Raw genomic sequence first — 27893 nt, 5'->3', positions numbered from 1 at the left:
GTGTAACTAAGCTACATTCACTCCATTGCTGGCACCTACAATTTTTAGCAAACATGTTGAATCACCTTAATGGACTGAGCGGGCAACTTATTGACAAAAATAGATTGCCTACCTTTGCCAAACAGTGTTGTTCTTAGTCCTAAGTATAATGAAACCAAGTTGTAAAACTTATTTTTAAAAATAAGATGACATAGACTATAAACATTAAAACAGGTAGGCAGCATTCCATGTAGTTTATGTGCTATGAAGAAAAACAAAGTAACAGGTAGTACACATGGGACAATCTGTTGAGGGGGGAGCAATAAGGAAGAAGGGTTGAAGGGGAGGGGTGGAAGAGGGAGAAGAGATGGGAGGGGAGAGGAAAGGAGGAAAGGTCACTGACCCTTGACTCTTCCCACACTTACCATGCCCTGAATCTGAACACTTCTCACCATCTCCACCTCCCAAGCCTAACAACCATCTTCCCCTAAGCTTCTGCAAAGGGAAGAAGAAAGAAGGGACAAAGATGGGAAGGAACAAGACTAACGTCTGAACATTTGGAATAGTGAGATGATTCAAAGAGGCCAAACAAACAAAACAGCAGCGAGCTAGGCTGCACCAAAGCCCGTGGGGAGCAAGGCACCCTGAGAGAAAGTGTGCTATTGACATGGGCCTGGCCATTTTAAGGACCCCATAGCAAAGGCTTCCTCAGGAGATAGAGTCTGAGTGTTGAGATTGTGAATAAAATGTCCTGCCTCCTTACATAATGAGCCACCTCCTTGTTCGCCTGCAGACAACATCTCCATCTCCTTGTTCAACTCTATATCCTAACCCCGCTGAACTTCCAGGGTGCCGAGGGTTCTCCACCTTTTGACACACTCTCAAAGCCTTTCTTAAGGCTGAAGTTAAAACCTTTATGGGGAAAGAAGGTAAGTAAACTGAGAGGTAACGCTGGCTATCATCTTACCAACCAAGCTAAGCATGCCAAGCGATCGTTTAAGCTGTCTTTAGTTCTTGAAGACCTTGGCTGAGCATGCTCAGTGATGTCTATCTGGAATCAAGCATGCTTTCAGGAATGTGCACACATTCCTTGGGGAAGAAAAGTCTCCGTCTTGCTTTAGAAACAGCTGTCAGTGGCTCCTGCTGCTGGCAATAACTGAGCTCAGAGTTTTCAGGAAGAAGGGGTAATCCCATCATCGGCTTCTTATACATCTCCCTGTGTTCTTCCTAAACTCTGAGAATCTAGATGCCCAACTTCTACAGAATCCAAAAAGTCAAACCTCTCTAACCTCTGGCTTTGATATTTCCCTCTTTGAACTGTCCCCTCCCATAAAGCTAATCCAACATGGATTTTATTGAAAGAAGAGTTTTCTGGAAATGGCTGGATTGAGATGATTTATGGTACAATATTTGGCAAGCTACATTATGTTTTAAATCCTATAAACACTTTTAAAATGATGTGTTTACTATAATTTTATGTATTTGGGTGTGAGTGTCCATAGTGTGTGAAGAAATTGTCCCCCATAGCCCTGTATTCTCACCCTAGATGTCTGTGGCTTGAATACTGTTCCTCTATGGATACTGCTCCTACTGAGATTAGCTAAACCTGTCCCCTTCATCCTGCTCTATACCACAAACCCTGCCTCCTGTTTATCTGTACGCAATAACCTCACCTCCTGACTCAGCTGTATGCACTAACCCTGCCTTCCTCTTAACTGTATGTATGTCTGTGAACCGCATGCATTCAGTACACCGGGAGATCAAAAGAGGATGTCAGATCCCCTGCAACTGGGGTTCCAGGCAGTTGGGAACTGTCATGTGGGTGCTAAAAATTGCACCCCTGTCCTCCATCCTCCGGAAGAGAAGTCAGTTCTTTTAACTGCTGAGCCATCTCTCCAGCTCCTTATAAGCTTTCCTTTTCCCTTTGAGGGTCTCTTCTGCATGCTGAGCCTTTGATTTCCATTTCCTTCCCGAGTTGATGAGGTGCATGGCTTTTTACTCTTATGTTTTCCCTCTGTTCCTGTCCAGCCTTCCCTAAGTAGAGCTGGCTGTGGCGGCATTCCCAGCACATACTTCACTTCTGCCCCGCTAAAGTCAGCAAACATCAGGCTCACAGGCACCCGGAATTTAGTCTCTGAGTAACTTCTCACGGGCTTGAGAGGACAAAGACGGTTTGCTCCTGTCCTACAACAGGTCTATGAAACTGTTTGTCTCTATGGGTGTTGTGACGATTAAAGATGTCAGATGTGATGCGTGTGACACATGGTAACGGCTATGGCGTTCCCTTCGGTTATCAATTCTTGTGACTTAAGCTTTTGTATGTTAAAGATCTATTTATTTCATTTTTATGCATATGAGTGCTTTGTTCAAACGTATGTCTGTGTGCCCCATGCATGCCTGGTGTCCACGGAGGTCAGAAGGGTGTTCGATCCCCTCCCCCCCCCGAACTGGAGTTACAGATGGTCGAGAGCTGCCCTGTGAGTGGTGGGAATTGAACCTGGATCCTCTGGAAGACCAGCCAGGGCATTTAACCACTGGCCACACCTCCAGCCCTGCTTTTATGGTTTTACACGTTAACAATCGTGGAGAGCTGCCTGTTCATAATTAGAGTCTGATGTCTTTCCTAAGTAAAGGGTTTCCTCATCCTGGTACTCTTTTCTCTCTCTCTACTCAGTTTGCATGAGTCCAAACAACAACAACAAACAAACAAACAAAAAAACCTTACACATAGGTTTTTATCTCTTAATGCCAGTCACTGTGAGAGATGAGGAAAAGGAAATATGCACATGGGTCAAACACAGGAAAAGCGATAAAAGACTGTATGTATATTCTCTTCCTTTTCACAATCAGTTCCTATCCAAAAGCTAAAAGATTGAGGAACTTGAATTCAATGTTCTAGTTTAAACTCAACGTTCCAGGAGCCTTTCAACCCGACTGCAGTAAAATATTTAAATCTATTAGTTTGTGGTTCCAGGAATTTCATAGTGAGGCCTCTGTCGAGTGATTTCCAGCAAGGACATGCTGACATGTATTTGCCTCACCTGTCTGAGACCTCAGGATGGAGGCAGCTCAGTAGAGAGGCTTGGCCAGCCTGTCAGGCCCTTCTTTCAACTCCTCATCACTCAGCTACTAATTTATGACACGTGAACCACTTCTTTGCTGGCCAAGATGGACGTTTTTAACTATCGATTCAAGAGATTGGCAGTTCTTGGCAGGGTTGGGCACATGGCAACCAGACACTGGAATGCATTTACAAATTAACCTTGCTACTCCCTGCCCCCTCCCATCTGGGAAAGATGCCTCGGACAACTAAATACTGGGGTGATATTTTAAAGCTGCAGCTATATGGTATGACTCCAAGATCACCTGCAGGAGCAATCTGCTTTTACAGATCTGCTCTTAATAAGCTTGAAACTGATGGTCCCCTTCCCCAGGAGGTGAGTCTTGCCTGCTAAAAAAAAAAACAAAAACAAACAAACAAACAAACAAACAAAACAAAAACAAACAAACAAAAAAAAACCTCCCTCTTGGTAAAGAAAAATGCTTTCTCCCTATGCCTTGTTGCTGTGATTAGATTTGCAAATGAATGATTGCATCAAAGGGATTACAAATCTTTTCAATTATCTTGACTTAATCTCATCTATTAACTTAATAGAAATCTCCGTCAGAGGAATCAGCCAGGGACACTGTCATTTGCTAATGAAAAAAATTGCATCAGAACAGCAAGAAGCCTGTGACCTAACTGCAAGTATAGGACTCCCAATGCAGAAGACAGCCCCTAAGTTGTCCCTATTTTCTCATTTATTTATTTATTTAAGCACTTTACAGCCTGATCCAGCCCCCTCCCTCCTCTCCTCCCAATCTCACCCCCTCACCCCTCTCCCTCCCTTCACCCATTCCCTCCTCTCCTTCTCAGAGAGGAAGAGGTCCCCAAAAGGTGCCACCTTGGCACTTGTAGTCACAGCAGAACCATGGCGCCAGACAAGGCAGCCCAGCTAGGGGAAAGGAATCCAAAGGCAGGCAACAGAGCCAGAGACAGCCCCTACTCTCCCATTGTTAGGGAACCCAGATGTTAGCCATGCTGCACATCTGTTGCATACACACTTGTTCCTTTTTCAGGAAGGAAGTAGAAAAGAAAGAAGGGAGACAGGGAAGAAGGAAGTCACTGAGTCCTGGATCAAGGGCATTGCTTGGCCGTGTAATGACTGATAAATACGATGAAAATTATGTCATGTTTAGTCTGGCTCTTTAGTGAGTATGGATTGGAGTATAATATGCTACATTGTTTTTGTCTTTTGACTATCCAGATTCCATAGACCGTAGGGTTGACACCCTGTTGGGTCTAAGTTTGTATGTAAAACACCTTAGCTGTGCTGAGAGTTTCCTCGTTGACTAGTCCGTGATACTTGATCCAAGACCTGTTGTCCCAGAGAGGAACACTTTAACTCAGATAAACTGCCGCTCAGGAAGCCATGTCAACCGCCTTGTTGAGAACGTAGTGAGGTATCCTCTGAAGACGGCTTTCTCGTGAGAAGACAAAGAGCACTTTAGAGCCATGTAATTTGTGGATTCTCTTACGGAGACTCATAAATTGCTTCATCAGATGCTAAAGCTTAAATTTAGGCTCTCCTTCTGGAGATTCTAGCACTCAGGTTGTGCCCAAGCACTCAATTCCTTCTTCTTTTAAAAAAAAGTGTGTGTGTGTATGTGTGTGTGTGTATCTGTGTGTCTGTGTGTGTTCATGTATATGTAGATATACATGTATGTTCAGGCGAATGTGCCTAGGTACTGTGCAGGTACACATCCTTACAGGCAAGGCTTCTCCCTAAACTTGAAGCTCACCATTTAGGCTAGACTGCCTGCTCAGTGAGCTCCAGCAATCCTCCTGTCTCTGCCTCCCCAGGGCTGGGATCACAGGCATGTGCCACCAGAGCTATTATTTTTAGGTAGGTTCGGGTACTAAGCTCAGGCTCTCCTAGGTGCAAGGCAAACCCTTCACTGTCTGAGGCATCATCTCAGCTTCTTGGTTTCTTTGTCAAGTATTTAAGTACCTGATGAGTTCTTTTTCCTACATGGAAGGGCACTAAGCTGTGCAGCAAGGGGTCTGGGAAGCCAAACAGGGTAGGAGTCTGGAGAGAGAAAGAGAGAGATCTGCCATGCATGGGAGGAAGATGCATTTAGGGTAGTTGCTGGTGGACAGAGGGGTGCGCAAGGTGACAACTGAATGTGACTTGAAAGTTTCCTCTTGGAGCCATGCCCTATAGCTGCAGCTTTAAAATATCACCCCAGCATTTAGTTGTCTGTGGCATCTTTCCAAGATGGGAGGTGGCAGGGAGAAGATGGAGTAGCAAGGTTAATTTGTCTTCCCTACAAGAAATGTAGGGGTAAAGATGGAGCAGAGATTGAATGAGTGGCAAATCAATGAGGGCACCAACTTGAGGAATCAGCCCATAGGATAGAGCCAACCCCTGTCACTGTTAATGTTACTCTGCTATGCTTGCAGACAGGAGGCTAGCATAACTGTCTTCTGAGAGGCTTCATCCAGCAGCTGATTGAAACAGATGCAGGGACCCACAGCCAGACAGTAGGCGGAACTCGAGGAGTCTTGTGGAAGAGTGGGGAGGACGGCCAGATTGAAGGAGCAGGAGGGATCAAGGACACCACAAGAAGACCTAAAGAGTAAATTAACCTGGCCTCATGGGGGCTCACAGAGACTGACCTCCAACCAAAGAGCATGCACAGGCTGGACCTAGGCCCCCTATACATATGTAGCAAATGTGCAGTTCTGTTAACATGTGAGTCCCCTAACAGCGGGAGTAGGGGACTCTGTTGCCTGCCCCTGAATCCCTTTTCCGTAGCTGTGCTGCCTTGTCTGGCCTCAGTGGGAGGGAATGCACTTAGTCCTGTTGTGACTTGATGTGCCATGGTGGGTTGGTACCTCTCAGAGAAAAGGAGAGGGTTCGGGAAGAGGGAATGAGGGTGGGACTGGGAGGAGATGAAGGAGGGGGAGTGATGAGGTTGTAAAATGATTAAATATATATTAATGGGGAAAATATTTTTAAATGACATTTTTTGACCATCCCATCTAGGCTGGAACACCTCAGAAAGAAAGGCCTTGTATTTGAGAAGGATGAGAAGTTGGCTACATTGGTGGCAGTGAGGAGTGGCCACAGAAAGGACAGCCTCCCCATGGCACATCCTCCGGTCCAAAAACTCTACTTGCCATTTTTTTTTCGTTTTGCACCTCTTTATCAGTGAGAATTTAGTTCATGCAAACATTCTCAGTAAGGCTAGCTCTGAAGCTCTGGAAATCTGTGATCGCTCAAAGTATCAGTGGGTTTTTCTCTAATCATGTTGATTTTTCCACGTAATAAGGTTTTGGAATGCGGGAAGAGCTTGGGGAAGCTGGTCTGAATGCATTTCATTTCTCATCTTTCATGTGGACTTTCAGTTCTAAAGTTCAGGAAATCAATAAGTGGACATGTTATTTTCGGTTATGAAATTAATGCCCAGGCTGCAATGAGAACTAGAGGCTGGTAGGAATGATTACATTGGGGGAAGGAAAACCGACAGCTGCAAAGCCTCCAGCTTTAAATCGTAGAAGATATTCAACGGTTTGGGTCTCTGGCTTGTGTCTGTTTTGTTTTTCTTTGCTACCCCGCCCCCGCCCCCCGCGCATCTTCTAGTGCACCTTTCACTTTAATGAAAACAAAAGAAGCATTTTATAATCCTTTAAAAGGTCACTCTTGTAAACGATATATTGTTTAAGCAAATTAAAGTACAGCTGTACCATGGAAGGGGCAGAGTGAGGGAGAGCCACCTCTTCTGATGTGGAAGGATGTCTAAGAGGTAAAACTGAAGACAAAGAGTTCCAGTGTAATGTTGGTAATAGACGCCTGTTTGTGTAGTGGGGGAAGCTCCTGCATTGCCTAGGTGACCCGGCTTGCTGAAAGAGTCCTCATTTGTATATTTGCCCAGTTATAATTATGGCCAGTGCCCACTTTCACATTTTAAGTTTTCTGATTTGGGAAAAAACTGCAGTAATCCGACTCTGTTTATATGTGTGCATGTTTGCATATATATAGAAAACAGTGTGTGAGGGCCACTCCAAGCTGTATGTTGAGCCAAGGAAGAATGGAAGGTTTTCCTTATTTATCATGTGTGTTCCTGTATTGAAACTGACCAGGAGATGTATTTGCGTGTTCCGCCTTCCGGACTTCTCTAGGAAGGGCTCCACAGCTAACTCAGGAAAGTTCCCCTTGTGAAAGTGCAAATAGTGTAAATAAAATAAAGCCCGTTCGTTATCTCTCTTATTCCATGAACTGGCACGTTATAAAGAATTGAGATGCCTTCCATCTCACTGTTCTGACGTCAGAACAGGAGGCTGTCACTGAGGCTGTGTGAGGCCCAGGGCATCACGGAGCAAGAGACAGGGATGGCTAAGTGTACTTGCCAGTCTCCTCATAAAGCTGACGGCATTCGCGCCACTGATGAGGTCTCGCGAGACCCTGCCAGCGGCAGCAGACGCAGATTGACTGTGCCCGGTTTACTGTGGATGAGCTTAGAGACGACGTTTCAAGGTGACACGCCGTGTTCAGACCTCTCAAATCTCGTAAGTGAGGGTTCAGTTTCTAAAGCAGATCAGATGAAGCTGTACTTTCAACTCAACTTGGTGTCCCACAGAACTGTATATGCATGTGCATGCAATCTCTTTGTTGTGAACTGTTGCGTGGCATTCCACAGTGATATAGGCAGAATTATCACCCCCAAATTCATATGTTGAGGTGACAATCCCCAGTATCTCAGAAAGGCTTCTATGTTTATTTATTACTATCTTTGCATGCTTGTATGTGGCATGCACGTTGTGTGTGTGTAGGCCACTGAGCTGGGGATGTTCTGCCTCTGCCTCTCAGGTACTGAGCTCACAGGTTGCCCACCAAGCCTCCTTGAGTTGTTTGTGAGTTCTGGGGATCCAAACAGTGACGTTTAGGCGTCAAGCACTTTATCCACTGGGCCATCTCTTGACTGGAAATAAAGCTTTCCAAGAGATAGTTAAGCTTCGGGTGAGCACTACTCTGATATGAATGGTGTCCCGATGAGGCAGGACAGAGAGGAAACGCACGGTGAACTCACAGGAAGAAGGTGATCATCTACAAGCCAATGATTGGAGCAAGAGACGGACCTATGGCACTAACACTTGCAGCCCAGACTTGAAGGTTGCAGATGCTGGGGGAAAATGCTCCTGCTGTTTAAAAACCTCCACCTGAGATCCTAGAGGACCTAGCAAACCAAAACACACCCTAGCAGGACAGAGTCATGCACTGAACTGTTGCATTATCCCTCTCCACTTTGGCCGCATCAAATTATGCTGAAACAGTACTCCTTGTGTATTGTTCTGGGGCTTTGGAGTCCCCTTTGTGTACGTCTGTGAGAAAGTCCCATTTGGAATCAAGATGTAAAATTACTGAGGAAAACGAGTGCACGCCTTTTCAAAAATAAAAGAAATACCTGCAAAAAATGGCTTTAAAATGTCTCCAATTTTATTTCCATGAGTACTACAAGAATGGACTCGTTTCTCCGTATTCTCAGTAATGTCAGAAATGATTAGCTTTTAAAGGTTTGGTTTATTTTAGGTTTTATATATATACATACATATCCATATGTATATGTATATATATATATATATGCATGTTCCGTGCATGTGAGTGCAGGACGGAAGGTGTCAGATCCCCTAGAGCTGGAGTTAAAGGAGGTTGTCAGCCACCCTAGGTGGGTGCTGGGAACCAAACTTAGGTCCTCCGCAAGAGCAGCCATGGCTATCAACTGCTAAGCCACCTTTACAGCCCCTATTAATTTTTTTAAACTTTCAAATTTGCTGGCAAAGAATTTGAGACTTCACCCTCAGTTTCTGGCGTGTGTGCGCACACACACACACACACACACACACACACACACACACAGTGTGATTTCTAGGGAATTAAAAAAAGAGAAGTTTCTCAATCCACTCTCTTTCTCTAGTTGGTCTTTAAAGAACAATTCATTATAAGCGCACCATTCTGTCACAGGTAAATGTAAGGATGGATTGACTGATGGATGTGTGTATAAATGAACAGCTAGATGGAGGGGTGGATGGGAAGCAGATGGATGGATAGATGGGTAGACATTGATTCCATACCACACCGGGGACATTCTGCTCAAAGAATAGCTGCCTCTACGCAGTGGCAAAGCGGGAGCTAAAGGCCCAGTGGACCACAGACTGAGCCCCTGACTGTGCTCAGCGTGAGATGAGTGTTCTGGCTGCAGTCTGTCCTTGAACGCAAGCCAGCTGCTTCATTCCGTGCTTAAAGGACAAGGCGGTGATCTGTTTCGGAGCCAGAGGGGCTCCGCTCTGCAGCCACAGCGCCCTTTAGTGTAGCTTCTTCCCCCACACTCTCAATGGTCCTTCTGCCCATAGAACATTTTATCTTTGTTTGTTAACCTTAGGACCTGATCTTCATCTACAGTGAGGACTGTAAGCCACACACGTGAATGCAGTCCTATCATTTTTTTTAAAATAATAAATATTTTAGAACAGCTTCTAGCTAGGAGCATTAGGGAAGAAAATGGTGTTTTGAAGGTGGAATTTGTAGAGAAGGGAGGCAGAGAGTGATTTTAGAGTAAGGCACAGCCGTGTAACCTCAGCTCAGGAGCTAGCCCATTAAGACTTGCTGTCTGGCCTGGAAACCACATTACAGTCTCTGATACTAAATCTGTTGAAATGCTAACATCAATTCGAAGTATTGGATATTTATTTTCAGTTTTGTCTCTAGATCTCTGCCAGAAACTTAATATTGATCTTCACCATCTGCCATTTAGCTGCGTCTCTCAGACTTCTTTTAGCTATGAAATTGGAAAAACAAATGTACTTCCAGAAATCAAAATAAAAATATGAGCCAGGGCAGAAGAAAGGATACTTGGTGGGGCTTCATGAGAGTGCAAGAGTGTGCTCTCCGCCCTATGATTTAGAACTCCTAGAATTCTTGCAGCTGAAAGAAACTTTCAGTACTTCTCTTGAAAGCAATACACATGTGGCTGAGAAGGCAGAGACCTAAAAATTCAGTCAGTTGGCTCTAGGTCATGCAAATGGCTGTTCATGCACTTGAGACATGTGTGAGAGCGTGCATGTGTGTATGTGTATGCATATATGTATGTATGTGCAAGTGTGTGGGTATATGTTGTATGCATGTGTTTATGTTTGTGTTTGTGTGTGTGTGTGCATTTGTTTGTTTGTGTGTGTGTTGTTCAATGTATCGTGTTTGTCAGCTCTCAATGGGAAAGTCCTGATCCACCCCATTCTCACCAGCTGGGAGAGGACAGAGCTCCACCCATCCTTGCTTTCCAATGAAGCTTTAATCATCAGGTTTGACCACATGTTTAGGCGGTTCTTTGAGGCCCTGTGTTAAGTTTACAGCACACCTGTAAGGATGCTGGCGGAGACACCTGAATAATACTAACTAATAACTGACCACCACAGTCTCCAGCCCTGACAGCAGATGACTTCATGGCATTCAGAAGTGTAAGGTGGACCCTCAGAAATCTGGCTCTGGTTAATCCAGATAGGGTTGTGGAGAAATGTCACATGTGCCGTGAAGTTTCAGATGGACTGCCCTTAGTGGAATCCTCGTCTCTTTTTAACATTTCCCTCCTGTTCTTTATGCTTGTGAGCCTCTACCTTCACAGGGACCACACACAACTTTCTCCAAATGCCTTGCCGTCTTCCTGCCTGCTCCTCGTGAAGTCAGTATGTGTCACAGGTTCTAATAAAAGCCAGGCACAGTGGTTCTCAACCTTCCTAATGTTGTGACCCTTTTATACAGCTCTTCATGTTGTGGTGACATCCAACCCTGAACTCATTTTTATTGCTACTTCAAAACTGTAATTTTGCTACCGTTGTGAGTCGTAATGTAAATATCTGATAGGCAGGGAAGCATACACCCTTTACATCTTGGCTGGCAAACTCCGTCCACATTCATTCTATCACGGTGACCTGGAAGGTGCCGCGTAAGGGGACGAGAATGAACTGGTTTACCTAAGCTGACCCGAGCTTAGGCCAAGCTATACATTTAAAACTTGCAAACACTCCATGAGAACCCACCAGTGGCAAACATGGAAGCAAAACCAGAAGATTAACTTGGAGGAAATCATTGAAGAAAGTCTGCTGTCTCTTCTGCAAGTGAGACTTTAAATGCTAAACAAATGCGGTAGACACCCAAGATGATAATTAAAGCCATCGGAAGGAAATGCGTTCCCCACGCATAGAGATAAATTCGTCCAAGAACTGGGTTGTTCCCCTTCCAATATTCTCTCCAAACTCGTAATTATGGAGATTGCTAGCTCAAGGAACAGGAGCCTAAACATCTGCTCCCTAAAAACGGAGCCAAGAGCTCTAAACAAACAGGCGGAATCACGCTAAAAGCAAAGCCGGAGCTGCTGAAGTTAAGCATGTCCACCCACATCCCATACCAGATGAGACGCTGATGTACGCCGAAGACACAGCTAGACTGTGGCGCTTTCACTGTTCTGTGGCCACGCCCTTTTGTCCTTTTCTCATAAAAATTCCTCTTCTTTCTGCTGCTTTGTGGCTAGTTAATAGTTTCAAGCCATACTGTGTCTTACGCAAATCTTTTGAAGCCAGCACCAAAGGCAGAGGGATGGGTTGGGGTCCACCTTGGTCCCCAGGCCCCTCTTTCACTTGACATATTGGTATTTATTACTGTGCTAATAAAAGTAACAAAGATTTTTTTTTAATCTTTTGGTGTCTTTGTATTTTATTTTATAGTTGTTGAGGGACTGGGTTTTATTTATTACAAAATTTAGGTCAACATGCAAAGTGCTAAGGTTCATTATGGTATTTTCACACATGCCTTTAATTATGCTCTGTTCTCATTTGTTTCTCTCTTTTCCACTACCCCCCTCTATGGTTCCTGTCACTCTCTGATTGCTTTCCTTCCTTTCCCTATCACCTTTCTCTTCCTCCTTGGGATCTCTTCTTTTCCTATTGCACACACACACACACACACACACACACACACACACACCATATCTACAATACACAGACACCCCATAGTAATAAATAGACAAAATTTAAGAATAGGATTGTATCAATCGTATCATCACAAACAGAATTTGACTTTTTTCTTTTCTCTTAATGTTTTTAGTCTTGTCTTGTTCTAGATAAGACTTGGAGCTCTATACTGAATAAGAGTAGATGGAGTGTGTCACCCATGTCCTGTGTCTGATTTTAGAGAAAAATGCTATCAGTTTTCCTCACTCACTGTGGCTGACAAGTTTATAGTATGCAGCTTTTACTACGTTGAGCTACTTTTCCTTTGTGCCTAGTTCCTTTGGAGCTTTGGCATTCCATGAAAAAGGACTTTGACTTCTGTCAAAGACCTGTTCTGCATCTCCTAAGATGATCATGTGGTTTCTGTACTTAATATACTTAAGCAAGTGTGTGTACACATGCATGTATCTGAATGTACATGTATATGTAATGGGAGTTTTGGGTTCTTTGTTAACTCGGTTATGTTATGTAAATATGTTTTTGTTGTTTTAATTCCAAGTGTGGGATTTTAGTTTGAGCTTTAGTTTTTCCACAGCCTATAGTTACCTCATGGGGGGGGCGTGGCTTTTGCCAGCTGGTAATGGCCTACCTTGTGCCTTATGTGGCATGGAGAAGGGCATGGTCAAGGAATCTGGAGGATATAAATTTGAGAGCCCAGAAAGTGGTATCGTGGTGCGTGGGGTGTTGGCGTATGGCATATAGCAGTTTGGAGAGAACAGAGACTGAAGGTGTGGCATTTTGGAGCAGACAGACAAAGAGAGAGACACTTCCGGGCACAGCTGCTTGGAGGAGCCTGCTTGCTGCTTTTGCTGTTGACAGAGACTGGTACATTCCCCCTTCCCCTCCCCCCACCAAAAAAAAAAAAAAAAAAAAAACAAAAACATTAACCTTAAGCAACCAGGAGAAGTAAAGGTGTCTTTGGCCCCTCTCCCCACTAATCTTCTTTCTACTACATAGGATTGAAAGGGGGTGGAGGCCTAAACATCCCAAATAAAGTAGAGTTTTAAAAAAGTGAACGAAACATGTGTGCACACACACACATATACACATAAATACACATATATGCACACATGCTGCATTACACTTGTTGATTTGTGAATGAACTGGCCTTTAATCTTGCAGTGAAAGTAACTTGGTTGTGGCATATAATCTTCTTCATGTATTCTTGAATTCTGTTTTTCAGAATTTTTCCATCTTTTTTTCATCAGGGATAATTGGTCTCATGTTGTGGTAGTCGTTGTTTTAATGGTTGCACCCTTGTCTGGTTTTTGGAATCAGGGAAATTCTGGCTTCAGGGAATAACTTTGGTTATGTTGTTTCCTTTTCTAGTTCGTGCAACAGTTTGCAGAACATTGGCATTAGCGTGAGTGAATTCAGCTGTGAATCCTTCCACTGCTGGACTTTTCTTTGTTGCACAGATTTTTAAAATTGCTTCTTTAATCTTATTGCTACAAATCTATTTATATCTCTTGATTTGACTTTGGTTGTCACCTGAGTCTAAGAATTTGTTCGTTTCTTCTCAATTATCCAGTTGTTTGGAATTTAAGTTTTAAAGTATTTACTAATGACTGTAGATTTCACTGGAATCTGCAGTAACCTCTACCTTTTCATCTCTATTCATATTACTTCATATTAATTAATTTCTTTTGTTTAGACTGAGGGCATATCAATTGTGTTTACTTGTGGAGAGCCGAGAGAATGCAATTGCCATTACGAGATGGCGCCGACATCCGGCCTCGGCCCTAGTGAACAAGTAATAGAGCGCATGTGCAAGTTGCGAAAGCGCGCCAAGTCACTGCCCAGCCCGGGGCGTCATATGGGGCAATGAGCAAGCAGCCAATCAGCGGAGTACACGCCGCCCTAGGGTGTATTTAAGCAGCACCATTTTGGGGCTCGGGGTCTTCCTCCTTTCATGGCTTGACTGTAATAAAGCTTGCTGCAGAAGGATCCTGTTGTCCGCATGCGTTCTTGCTGACCAGACGGTCGCGCGGGTCACAACATTTACTTTCTTAAGGAACCAACTCTTTGATACCACTTATTGTTCTTTTAGTCTCTACTCATTATTTTCCTGATCTTTATTATTCCTTACTACATCCTTATTATTTCTTGCTGTCTACTGATCTTGGGTTTGGGTTGTCTTCATCGTTCTAGGGCCTAGAGGTACATCATTAAGTTATTTATTGGAACTTCTCTCTTTTTATCATAAGCATTCACAGCTATAAATTTTAATCTTATAACTTCCTTAGTTATATCTCAAAAATTCAGATATGTTGTGGTTTCATTTTGATTTGATTCTAGGAATTTTTACATTTCCTCCCCATTTTTAATACTGTACTGATTGTTCATGTATATTGTTTATTCTCTATACACTTGTGCAGCTTTTATAGTGTCTCTTGTTCTTGATAACTAGCTTCATTGCATTATTATCTGATAAAATATGAAATTATTTCAATTATTTTTTATTTAGTAAAATGTTATTTGTGGTCCAGAATGTGGTATACTTTAAAAAATGTGTATGCATCACAGACTCTGAGAGGCATGACTATTCTGTGTCTACTGGATGGAATATTCTAGAGATATCTGTTACACCATTTGGTTCATGGTATAGTTTACTACTTCGGTTTCTTTGTTGACTTTTAGTTAGTATAACCAACCCATCTGGAGATGAGAGCATATTACTCCTGTTTTATATTGTGTAGAAGCATATATGACCTTTTATGTTCATTGCACTTTATTTGATGAAATTGCAGCCGCAACATTTGTTGCATGTCTATTTCCACTTGATGTGTATCCTTGAACCATTCCTTTTATTAATATGAAGTAGTCTTCTTTCTCTCTTTTGGTATTTTTGTTTAATGTTTATATTATCATGTATCAGAATAGACACATCAGCTGGTTTTTAGCTCCCATATATGTGAGAGAGATTCTGCTTTTTTAAAAAAAAAAATAAAAACAAAAACAAATAAAAATTAGTTTAAAGTGGAAATCAGTTCAAGATGACACCCAATGTCAACCTCTGTTCTCCACAGGCATCTGTGCTGTACCCCTTCCCATGCCACCTTCCACAAACATCATGTATTCTATTTTATTTTCTAAATTTATTTTTAATTCATATATTTACTTTACATTGCGACCATAGTCCCCACTTTCCTTTCCTCCTGGTCCTTCCCTCCCTCTCCTCCTCTTCCCCCTTCCCCTTGTCTTCAGAAAAGGGGAGTTTCCCCTACAACCCACCCCAGCACATCAAAGTGCATCAGGACTGAATTCCCCCTCATTCACTGAGACCAGGCAAGGCAGCCTGGCTAGGACAAAGTGATCGAAAGCAGGCAGCATTGTCTGTGTCATCGACAGCACCCGCTCAGCTTACTAGGACACCCACATGAATATCAAAATGCCCCTCAGTTACAGGTGGGTAGGGGGCCTAGGTCAAGTCCATGCATGCTCTTTGGTTGGTGCTTCCATCGCTGTAAGCTGCCTTCTCTCCTACTCTTCCACAGGGCTCCATAAGCCTAATGCTTGGCTGTGAGTCTCAGCATCTGACTCAATCAGCTGCTGCTGGTGGTGGGAGGGCTCTCAGAGAATGGTTCAGTTAGGCTCCTGTCTGTAAACCCAGCAGAGTATTGTTAATGGTTTCAGGGGTTGGTTCTCTCTCATGGGATGGGTGTCAGGTTGGGCCAGGCATTGGTTGGTCATTCCTACAGTCTCTACTCCCTCTTTATCTCTCATCTTGTAGACATCCCCATGTCCTGTCTGTAGCCTACCATGTTGCAGGTCTCCAGCTTGTCTCAGTGATGCCCCCGCCTCCAGTTTCCCTTTTCTCTCTAGGTCCTCAAACCTCTCCTGTTAACTCTCAGTGTTCACCAGTGGGTGTGTCTCTTTGAGACAAAAGATAGTTTCATCTAGATTTTACCCACTCATCCAGGCTGCATTGATCTTATTGGTGAGTTGAGGCCATTTAAGGCTATCAATGAGAGATGTTTACTAATTTCTATATTTTTGTGATGTGTATGTATGTGACTATGTGTGTGTGATGTGTGTTTGTGTGGTGTGTGTGTGGGTGGGTGTGCGTGATATGTGCGCGCGTGACTGCCTATGTGTGTTGTGTTCATAGGCCACATCATGAATATGGAGGTCACAGGACAAGTCATAGGAGCTGGTATCTCCTTCCACCTCTCAGGCTTCTCATCAGCCCCCTGCTTCTTTTTTAATCCTCTTTGAAGTCATTGATCATTTTAGTAGAGTATCTTTTAACTCTTCATCTGGCATTTTACTGCTTTTGGTACCCTTGAGTTCAGTAGTTGACTTATGATGATGTTTTTTTTGGAGGAGTCATGCTGTATTGAGTTTTCATGTGTCTTCTGTTTTCATGTGTCCTGTGTTTATGTATTGTGGTTTGTCTCTATGCACCTTTGAGTATCTCTTCTATTTGCTTTATTGCTTTTGTTTGGGTTGGTGCAGGGGAGACCATTCTTTTTGAAAATCTTCCTATTGAAGGCTCAATGCTCTGATTTTGGAAGTGGATTCTATTTTCCTGTTTCCTTTCCAGGGAGGTGCACAGTTAAATTATGGTCAGCACATTTGTCTCTGTCATCTTTTTACACTGTTGTTTTAGGTTTCCTTTTCCTTGTGGGGTTTTCAAAGCTCTTCTTTTTATCGTGGAACAGAAACCCCTTTCCCTTTATATACTACCTCTGATTTATGACTTATTTACCTTTATTTTTGACTCTCTTATTTACCGTCTTTCATGGTGGCAGTTTCTAGCCCAGCCTCTGACCCAGAAGACCTCAGAATACCACACTGGAGTAAAACTTCACTCAGCGGTTTTTCTTCCAGTGCATCAGGGACTCAAGCTGCCTTTTACCTGTGATACCACTTCTCTTTGGGTTTTAGAGTCTTCTCCAGAAAAGAAACTCACAAATAGAAAACACTTTCAGAACCCTTTGCCTGAGTAGGAGAATGGGCTCATCTGGATTTCTTAAAATTTTAGTCCGACTCTCCTTTTGACCTACCATGTCTGAGTCTCATTATGGAATCTTGGAAGCATGCAGTGTATAAAAAGGTTAATGTGGTAATTGCTGAGTTGCAGAGGCTCAGTGTGAACAAATCTGTGAACTAAAAATTCCAGGGGGAGCCAATCTTGAGTGCTCTCCATAGTTTATGTGCCTTATCTGCAGAAGTTTGGCCAGGTTCTTGGTAAATATTAGAGAAAATCCTCTCCTGCATCCAACAGCAGTAAGGCAAAAGGAACCATTTTCACAGTCTTGAATTTTGAAAGTCACATTCAAATACCTATGGATCTCCACATGAGTTTTAGCCTTAGCCATTTTGACTATTAGCTGAAACAGAGGACTGAATGGAATGGAAAAGATGAGGGAGGAAGAAAAGCTAAATAAAGGTAACACAAGGGTGATTGAGGCAAAAATATGTCTTTCAAAGTCCTGGGGTTTAAAAGCAATGGCGCTGTATTGTCTGTCCTAAATGGATCCACTGAGCTCACTTTCTTTTTTTACATACCAGAAGGCTGGACTCTCATCATGGGATCCCAGGGATACTCAGGATGTAGAAGGCTTGGCCATGGTGAGCCAAGAATGTCAGTCTCCCTTTCTTACCTTCACTCCATGAAGAAGGGTACAAATTGGTCAATAAACAAAATTTAATTTTAGCTCTCATATTCTTTTTTTATTGTCTACATTTCAGAATAATGTACAAAGAGAGGAATTTTAATTTTTTTCATGTGAAATTGCTACCAGGATTTAATTGGTTTTTCAAAATAGATTCATCATTATGAAACAGCACAATGGATTGATAAAAAGCTATATTTTAAAAAAAACTGGCTATATGTTCTACAATTGCCCTTTGCAAGGTCTTTGAGCTTCTGTACGTTAAAATAGTACTTTTGCTGCTTTTGATTACTACTAAGTTGATAGGCCAAGAAATCTTTGTCCTAAAATGAGTGGATGTGACAGCCCATGGCTGACAGTGTTAAAAGTGTACACTGACTCATAAAGACAGGGAGGCTCACTCCCAAATGTCTGGCTTTCAGGCACCTATTGTCTTGCCAGATTCAGGAAGAAGGCTCAGCATCTCACTCAGACAAGACAAAGAAAGGCCTTTCATTATTTCTACACCAAACATAGCACTTGATTAAAAAAAAAGAGAGACAGAGAAAAGACCCACGTAGCTATGGTTTAAATTTTCTGCTTATTATTCCTGAACCTTCTAATCCACACATAAAACCCTACCCCCAGCTTGGTGCTACATGGAGGTGAGGCTCTTAAGAGATAATTAGATCAAGAGGATAGAGTCCTCGAGAACCGGAGTGGCAATTTTTCCAGAAGGGGCTACAGGACCAGATAGTACTTTTTGTCCATGGGATGATCCTTTGAGAAGGCAGATGTCTGAAACATCAGAACCTGACTGTGCTGGACCTTTGACTTCACATTTCCAGACCTACATTTAAACTGTGAAAAATCTATTGCTGTTGTTTAACTCATCGAGGTGCTAGAGTTAGGGGGAGGATGAGTGAAAAGAAAAGAAAAAAAAGAAAAGAAAAGAGAAGAGAAGAGAAAAGAAAAGAAGAAAAGAAAAGAAAAGAAAGGAAAAGAAAAGAAAAGAAAAGAAAAGTCAGGAAAAGAAAAGAAAAGAAAAGAAAGGAAAGGAAAGGAAAAGAGAGGTCTGTGCCTATCAATATAGCTCATAGGCATTCAGTTAGGCTTTCTTTTTGTTGTTCCCCTGGCACAGATTTGAGTCACCTAGGAAGAGAGAACTTCAAATGAGGCATTGCCTCCATCAGATTGGCCTGTGGGCATGTTTTTTTTTTTTTTTTTTTTTTTTTTTTTTAATGATTGATGTGGGAGGGTCCAGTCTACTGTGAGCTGTGCTACCCATAGGCAAATGGACCTGATTTCATAAGAAAGCAAGCCACGGGAGTAAGGCAGCAAATGATGCTCCTCCATTGTCTCTGCTTCAGTTTCTGCTTCATGATTTTACCATTGAGTTCCTGCCTTTCATTGCCTCAGTGATGAACTGTGCTCAGGATGTTCAAAAGCCAAATAAACCCTTCATCTTTCAGCTGACCTTAGTGTGCTATCACCGTAACAGAGAAGCAAACTAGGACGATGGGTATGTGGGTGTGGACGGGTTACCCCTACATGTAAGTGCTTCTGTCACTAAGCCCAGCGGCTTCATCTACCATTGCCACAATAAAATGCCCCTGGACATAACTAGCCTTAACTGTTCCGTAGAGAACCCCTTATCTGTCATCAGAGATTGTCCAACTTTTTCATTTCTGAAGTGGGAAGTTCTTTGTGAATACTCTGTTCAGAAAAATTCAACATAAGTGTTATTAAATGCTTCACTGAATGTAACGCTAGGGTTGTTCTTTGCATTAGTCAGGGTTCTCTAAAATAATAGAACTTACGAATATATATGTATGTATGTGTGTGTGTGTGTGTGTATATATATATATATAGAGAGAGAGAGAGAAAGAGAGAGAGAGAGGAAGAGGAGAAGGAGGAGGGAAAGAGAAAGGGGATCTATTAGAATGACCTTCAGGCTATGGTCCAGCTAATCCAACAGAGGCTGCCTATCAATGGAAGGTCCAAGAATCCTGTAGTTGTTCAGTCCATGAGGCTAGATGTCTCAGCTGGTCTTCAGTCTATGCCAAAATTCTGAAGAAGCAGGCTGTAATATCAGTGGAGGAATGGACTCTTTACCAAGGTGAAAGTAAGCAAGAAAAGAGCAAAACCTTCCTTCTTCCATGTCCTTATATAGGCTTCTAGCAGAAGGCATGTTCTCATCAGGGGCAGATTTTCCCACTTCAAAAGATCTGCATGAAAGGTGTCTCTTCCCACCTCAAAGATCCAGATTAAAAGTGGATCTTCCTACTTCATAATAAGCAAGAATCCCTCACAGGTGTGCCCCATTTTGGATTTTTAGTTAATTCCAGATGTGGTCAAACTGACAACGAAGAAGAGCCATCATGGCCTTATTTATAGCTTTCTGTCTAACACAAGCATGCAAACCACAGACGACCTCTGTGATTCCTAGGTAGTCTGGAGAGGTGGGTTCAACCAGGAGGCAGAGCACGGAAAATCATTTGTCAGCACCCATCATAAATCTTCAGCCCAAACAGAACAAACATCACAGAAACCTGTTTTAGAAAACCCCAGTCCACCAGGGACCTGGCACCCTTTAAAAGTGAAGGTGGATCCACATTCCGTGTCTCTCTGCCATTTAGGGTCTACTAGACCAGTGGTTCTCAACCTATGGGTCACAATCCCCTTAGGAGTCACACACTAGATATCCTACGTATACATAATTGTAATGTTTATATTAAAATTCATAACAGTAACGAAAGTACAGTTATGAAATAGCAATAAAATAATGTTATGGTTGGGGTCATCACAACATGAAGAACTGCAATAAGGGGTGGCAGCATTAGGAAGGTTGAGGACCACTGTACTAGACTGTATTTCCACAAATAATCCTTGACATTAACATGGCTTGCTACCAGTCTACTTTAAATAGATGCTTCCTATTTTGTAGAGTGGATATCATACTTTATTCAAGCATCTTCTTGCTACAGACGAGTATGCTATTTTCAGGTTTGTTAATTTTTCTTTAAATAACTATGTACATTCTTGAGACACAAATCCATTCTTGTACCCACATCCTTGCATAGGCATGCTTATCTTTCCCATTAAGACTGACGGGTCAAATGATTGCATTGTGAGTGTGAATAGACATAATAAGCCATGACAGATTTCTATTCCAAAATGTAGCCCTTGAAGCCACTGTCAGCACTGAGCCAATATTAGAAGTTTTGCCTCATTCTGGTTAACAAGGAGTGTTATAATGTTTGAATCTCTATAACTCTGGAAGCTGATGTTTCATTATTTTTCTCGTTTGTGCTTCTCTCTGGCTACTGAAGAAAGTGAGTGTCTCAAGCAAAAAGCTCCTCTTTCATAAGAACAAAAGAAACCACATCCCTGTTAATATCTCATGAGGGTTCATCAGTTTGCCTTGGGGAAGCAGGTGTGTTCATTGCACATGACCACGGATGTTTGCTGTATGTCCCGTGTGTCTGCATGATACATTTCCTGGATCCCTGGAATACACTGCAATAAAATGTCACCCTTTTTAAAAATTCACTTAGTTTAGGCTGTGAGTAAGAAACTTTATAAAAATGATACTTGTTATTATCTCTGCTGTCAGCTTCTTTTTCTTCTGCATGTTGCTATAATTTATTTTCTTTGGGAGAATTAACATTATATTGAACATGTTTATGTTTTGGATATCATTTGTCTGGAAGTGGGTCATCATTTGTCCTGACAATGAGACCAGGCCATAGCTGTGATCTGTGGGGTTTTTGTGTGTTATGTAACCCGTGTTGCTAAGCAGGGTAAAGCAGAGGACAATACAATTAACCTTTGTTTTATTCATATCATTCTGAGGATAAATAAACTAGTCGGGCTGATGATTCTTTCTGATACTGAGGCATTAAAGATTAAAAAGTCTCTGAAAAGAAACTGGTAGCCCTTTTAATCACTGGCGTTTGGGGGTCAAGATCAGTGCAGAGATGGTCGTGTTGCAACGTATTGGTCAGAGATCTTCAGAGCATTAATACTGAGTAGGATATCATCTGTCTGTCATAAGATTTATTTTCAGGAGCTGGATCAAATCATAGCAGGCTAGCAGATGGAAAATTTTGATAAGAGTTGAGGTTGCATTCTGGCATCTGAAGCCTGGATCACGGGCAGAATGTCTGTTACAATCTAGACAAAATTCTTTCCTGGGAAATTCCAGTCTTTCTTATTAAGGCTTTCACCTACGTGGATGAGACCTACTTAGACTACAAAGAGTGTCTCTTTCATCTATATAGAACTAATTGTAATTGTTAATTGCATCCAAAAAGCATCTTTGTATTAACAGCCAGGCTAATGTTGGACCAAACAACTGAGCACTATATTTAAAGCAGAGACATAAAATTAGCTACCGCACTGTTATATATTTTATCTGTTTAACAGGAGTTCAAAGGGCACAACCACTATGTGTTTCTCCATAGACTAAGCAGCTGAAGTGGAGTCTTGCTATGGTTATGTTCTAATTCTGGAAGGATCTTTAATGGCCTGTTGATTTTGAGCACGATCACCCTTATGAACAACAAATGTGGAGTTCATGATCACAGCTTTCTTTCAGAAAGGGTTAGGAAAATTAATAGAAAAAGTGAGGCATCTCCACATATCTAATATCCTTTTCTTTCATCTTTTATTTTACCTAAGAAGTTGACTTCTTTTTCCATTTTGAAAAAAAATGCCTTATGTTAAGAAAGTTCAATCAAAATATAATCAAGCCATTTCATATTTCTTTCTTATAATTTATTTATTTATTTATGTGTGTGTGTGTGTGTGTGTGTGTGTGTTCCAGGAATCTAGCTCAGGTCATCAGGATTAGTGGTAGACATGATTCCCTGCTGAGCCATTTGTTAAAGATCAACTTTCAATGAAATAGGAATCATAATTGAACTGAGCTTACAACATATATTTTGGGGGAGACATGAACAAATATCGGCTCACCCCAGATAGAGTCATAATAACAGACTAAATAAGCAAGTCTACAAAAGTCTAACTTAGTAAACCAGTGGATTTATTGGACTACTTAAAGGAGTAAGGGTAAGTTGTTATTTACATGAGCTTGTCTAAGGCTGCTCGTCATGCCAAATGGACAATAACTTATGAAAGCTGCAGCCCTGGAGCTCTCTGTGTTACTTGTAGGCATCTTGTCAGGTTGGATAATATCCTCTCTCTAACATTTGTTTATTGCTTCAGTAGACTTGTGGGGGAGGGGCTTGTGAATCTTGTTCATTTTAGGAACCTCCTGAGACTTGAATTGTTAACTTCCCACATCTGAAGAGCTTCCATATGTCTGCTTGAGAGGGATGTTTCAATTTAGAGGAAAGTGCTTCACTGTGTTCTAACCCCTTCTTCAGCTTCTTACATTCTTATGACTCCCACGTTCGCAATGGTTATTTGAGCCTTGGAGCAGAGCTGTAGATGTCTGTCTATGGCTAAGTATTGAGCCATGGTGCTCCAGAAACAGTCAACTGGACTCAGGAGCTTTAGCAATGGTTATGAGTCTATGCGGGACACCATGAAATTAAAAAAAAAAAAAAAGTTTTTGTCTGTGATTGATTGTGGCTGAGAGCATCAGTGATTTTAAATATTTTAATAAATATGTAGAAGGTGCTTTGACAAAACTATTGCATCCATTTATCAAAACAATAGCAATGGCTTCCCATTGACATCTATGACCTCCTCAGCCAGTTTTTGTACTGGCTTACAGTTCCAGATATGGATTTTCCCCTGTGGAAAGGGTTTAAATTTAACTGGAAAGGTGTTGGTTGTATCCACATCACTACTGCCACCGTTGCTTCACCAAGCGGTTGGTGCCTGACATTTTAGTACTGTAACACACAGGCTCCATAGCAGAGTAGACTTCTATTGACAATTCTTCCTCAGTAGCTCACTTAGTACTTTCAGACACTATGAAAGCCGGCCAGTAAGGAGCAACCAAAGCATGTGGCTATGTGTCTTTAGCAAGAAAGGGTTACCATCTAGTCCTGGCATGTAACCAAGAGCAATGACAGTAGCCTTTGTGGTTTGTGAGGTTTCAGGGATCTCCCTGGCCAACAACTCATATGGAAGTAGCCTACCCTTGGCACTGAGACTTTCATTTAACAACCTCTTTGCCTCTGAAAGGGTCCTTTTACATCCATATAGGGTGCTTCCTGCGCCTCTTTAAGGTGCTGTTTTAATACACCATTCTCTTTCTCAGTTCACCTAGCTTGAAGAGAACAGTCAAGTAAGTGGATTACCACTGCTCATGGTCACTGCACATCATCAGCCCAGGTCTGTGTTAATGAAGTACTCCTCTCTAGGAACGTCTATGCCAACACTGAGTTGTCTGAAACAGCTCCTAGTGGCTTCCGGTGTTGCTCACTTGCACAGTGATTCTTGTAGTGATTCTCTGCCAATGTCTACACAGATGAGGACATATTTGTATGCCTTGTCAACAAGCGAAAGCCCATATAGTCTGTTTCCTGGCCCTTTACAGAACAGATTGACAGGTCAATGTCTCATTTAAGCATTCATCCGCTGAGCTTGAGATCAGGTGCCGCACGACTGAAGAACATGTAGGATTTTAGAATATGTCACCTCTTGCTGGTTCCCAGTGACCAAATTTTACATGGACCCACTGAACAGTTCCTCGTGACACCTGAGGGCAGATGGCCTGTGCTTTGATAAGGATATCTGACTTCTGAATCTTAAAAGATCTCAATGGGATGTGGACTTCCACAAGAGTTCTGTTTCCTCTCTATCACCGGTATGTTGTGTAGTAAACAAAAAACAACGAGAATGCTTATTATTAGCCTTAAGATTATTGTGGCAGCATTATTTAACCAGTTATCACAAATAATGAGACACAGACACCTGATAGATTTTATAATTGCCTTATTACCTTGGGCCAGGCAGATATTTCACTTACGCTTTCAGTAACATCACCATCCATCTCCCAGCCCCCATCCAATGCCATCTGCCTTAATCCTCCTTATCTGGTCTACCTTCCATACAGAATCCCATGACACTTGCTTATATTTTTTATCTGGGCCTTTTCATGCCATTAATTGGAGTCCTTCCTCCAAGCCCGCATGGTTTCTTCTCCACACTAACCCATGGTGGCATCCTCCTTCTTTCTCTCTTCCCATCTGTCTGTTTCCCGTGATTCTTTTGAACCTAAAGCCTGAGAACCTTAGCCACATCTATCCTGTTCTGCCCTGCCCAGGTATAGGCGGTTTAATCAGCCAGTCAGATACAATGACTGAGGCAGGTTTACACAACAAAGATAGGTTTAACCAGATCTTGAGGGCTAGCATCAGCACAGCCCCCAACAGATCTGTAATTCGTTTTACCTCTATTGTCCCCCTAGTGGTCAACCCAGCACTTGCCAGGTCTCCTTTCTGACACATTGGGTACCCATGAAGCCTCTGAATGTACTGCAACTCCATTACACCTGGTCACAGGCCAAGTCTCCTGAGCTCCTACTATTCATATTGTTCTTAACTTGGCTTCTGGCTACTATTTATTTATTTATTATTTTTTTCCCTCCAGCTACATGGTGTTTGAAATCATTTGTACCACCAATAGCTACAAATTCCTGTTTGGTATTCTACTCATCTTTATTCATTCTGTATGTTAATTAGGCCTCAGTAAGAATGAGTAGTGTCGCTGGGAGAGGTTTTAGGGGCTTGAAAGGACAGTGGCTCCATGACAGCCTGAATGGCATATTCAGCAGGGCCTATAGACACCCATCTCATTGCTGTATGTCACCTTTATAGGGTTTATGTGCCACCCCAGAGAGAGGCTTGCCCAAAGGCCTTTAATTCAGCCTGTAATTAGACTAGTTGTTTGTGCAGAGATGAAGTCCCACTGTTGTAATGATCTATACACAGCTGGCAATTGCTGTTCTAAAATTGTGGGCTGAGCTTTTGTTCCTTTCCAGCACTGAATCACTGAGACCAAACCCCTGATGGAATCATTTGTTCATGTTATTTTTGTGTACATTCCCCAGGTAGAGCCCTCTCAGCTCTGAGTGACTTGTCACATGTAGGGACATTGAGATAATGGAATCCACAGCAGATGTTAAGCCTGTCCTTGAAGATCTGAGCTGGATCAAAGTCAAAGCTTTTTTTTTTTTTTTTCTTGTTCAGTCTCACTTCAAATTCTTCTTTATCAAGTTGTATGAAGGATCGGCAGCTTGAATGAGGTCAGGTATAAAATCTATCAGTTTCTTAAGAGCTCCTTACCCAAAACCTGGAGCTAGTTTCAAATTTACAGGCACAAACTGCTGTGAAATTAAAATTTTCTTTGTTTGTTTGTTTGAGATAGGGTTTCTTTGTGTAACCCTGCCTTTCTCACCTCGCCTTCTAGACCAGGCTGGCCTCAAACCCACAGGCCTGCCTGCCTCTGCCTTCTGAGCGCTGGGATCAAAGGCGTGCACCACCACCACCCAACTTAAAAATAATTTTAAATTGTTATTGTCAGATATCGTACTTGTCTTACCAGACCATAATACTCTTACATGTAGTATTTTAGATTTTTTTTTTTTAAATCTGAAAAGAACTTGGTGCTTAGCATTATATTATCTACAATGAAACCTTTTTGTGGATGGGGCCAGGACAGTGAATCACGGTCTCCAGCTACCATTCCATGACAAACGGTGGTACTGTGAGGGGAACCTTGGACGAGTACTCTGATGGTCCACTGCAAACTATTCCAAGTGACTGAAAACTGCTCTTCAAATCTGGAAACTAAAGGGACACTTAAAAAAAAAAGTATGCTATCAACATCTAATAACATGGAAAGACCTGTTCAGTTAGGTCACTTGTTTCATCGAAAGAGCAATGTTGGGCACAGCAACATGGTTGCGGGTGGGGTGGCTAGCCATGTATTTTACACATTAAAAGAAGACTAAGAAATCCATAATTCCACATGAGGCATCCTCTCCGCCTTAACTCACAGGCAGCACTGGCTGCTCCTTTAGGGCAGTGGCTTGGGTTGTTCCCATTCAGGACATCTTTACCCTCTATATCAAGGGTTACAATGGAGACTCCCTGTACCTCTTTGTCTTCCACTTTTTAAAATTAACCCTTTGGTGAACTGCTGACCTTCCAAAAATTCTCAAACACAGCATTTGGCTTTCTATCATTGCTCCTCCCAAACCCCATTCCCCTGCCCCCAAGGAACTCCAGCTCAGTACAAATCATTCCTTGTTTGTTTTCAGTTAACTCAGACAAGGTCCAATGTTCCCCTCTCCTTGACCCCCATCTTCTCCCAAGTGCCTTATCTCCTTACAAATTCAATTTATATGGCAGTTTAGATCATTCACATCTGCCAAAGCTGTCCCTACTTCATGAAGATCATGTGCCATTAGTAGGACTCAGCAAAGCCACTAAAGTCCCATATCAACCTCCTAGTCCCTGAAGCATCAGTGTTCTTCTTAACTCTTCTGTAAACATAGTTGTAGTTATCCATTGAAGCAGGACTTAAACACCATTTCTCTTATTCTCAGTTCTCCCAGCAATGTCTCTCTTTCCTCTATTGTCTTCCTTTCCTTATTAGGTAAGGGGACCTCAGCAATCAATAACCATGTGTTCCCAATGGTTATATGAACCAGTGCCCCAGGGACTAGTTTCTTTAATATTGTCTCAGCTTATTAATGGGGGATGGGTAGTTACATTACTCTGTATTTCAGCACTCATGACTCTCAGAAAAATCCCGGCCATCATGTCCCAGAACCCCAAAGACCAGGCTATAAGAGGCTTTTCTGTTTCTTGTTTAAAAGCCTTTCCCAATTCAATCAATTGGATGCTGAATGTTTCTTCATTACCACAGTTTCTTACATTGAGCCCTTTTGAAGACCTCATGTGTGTATTAGATCCCTTCTCTCTATTAAAGGTCAGACATGAGAATTGTCTTTTATCACTTCTATCATGTTCTCTTCCTCATTCTACAGCTCTCCCCATGAGTTTTGAGTTTGGGATCCCAAGAAGGATTTTTAGTATAGATCAAACTTTTACTCTTTTCTGTTCAGTTCCCATGCTTACTCCCACTTGCCATAAGAAGTAGCAAACACACGCCATCTTATCTATTTTTTTTATTCATTGTACTTTTTAAATCAAAGGTCAGCACAGAAGTTGCCAGTCACATGCCTTTTGTTTTTGTAATTCCTCCTTTGCATAAACAAGTTCCTT

General features: G+C 42.2%; 1 long non-coding RNA gene across 1 annotated transcript in view; it reads left to right on the top strand.

Annotated features, from left to right (window-relative positions):
• Window positions 1-7425: 7425 nt before the first annotated feature.
• The window catches only part of LOC132653489 (uncharacterized), a 144360-nt gene continuing 123892 nt past the window's right edge, over window positions 7426-27893 (top strand). Inside the window, exon 1 of the long non-coding RNA XR_009591218.1 lies at window positions 7426-7591. This is a non-coding gene — a long non-coding RNA (uncharacterized LOC132653489). The remainder of the gene's footprint in view (window positions 7592-27893) is intronic.

Source organism: Meriones unguiculatus, chromosome 4, assembly GCF_030254825.1.
Source record: "Meriones unguiculatus strain TT.TT164.6M chromosome 4, Bangor_MerUng_6.1, whole genome shotgun sequence".
In the NCBI taxonomy this organism is placed as follows: domain Eukaryota; kingdom Metazoa; phylum Chordata; class Mammalia; order Rodentia; family Muridae; genus Meriones; species Meriones unguiculatus.
Note: the sequence above shows the minus strand (reverse complement) of the source record. Positions and strands in the feature narration are given on the sequence as shown.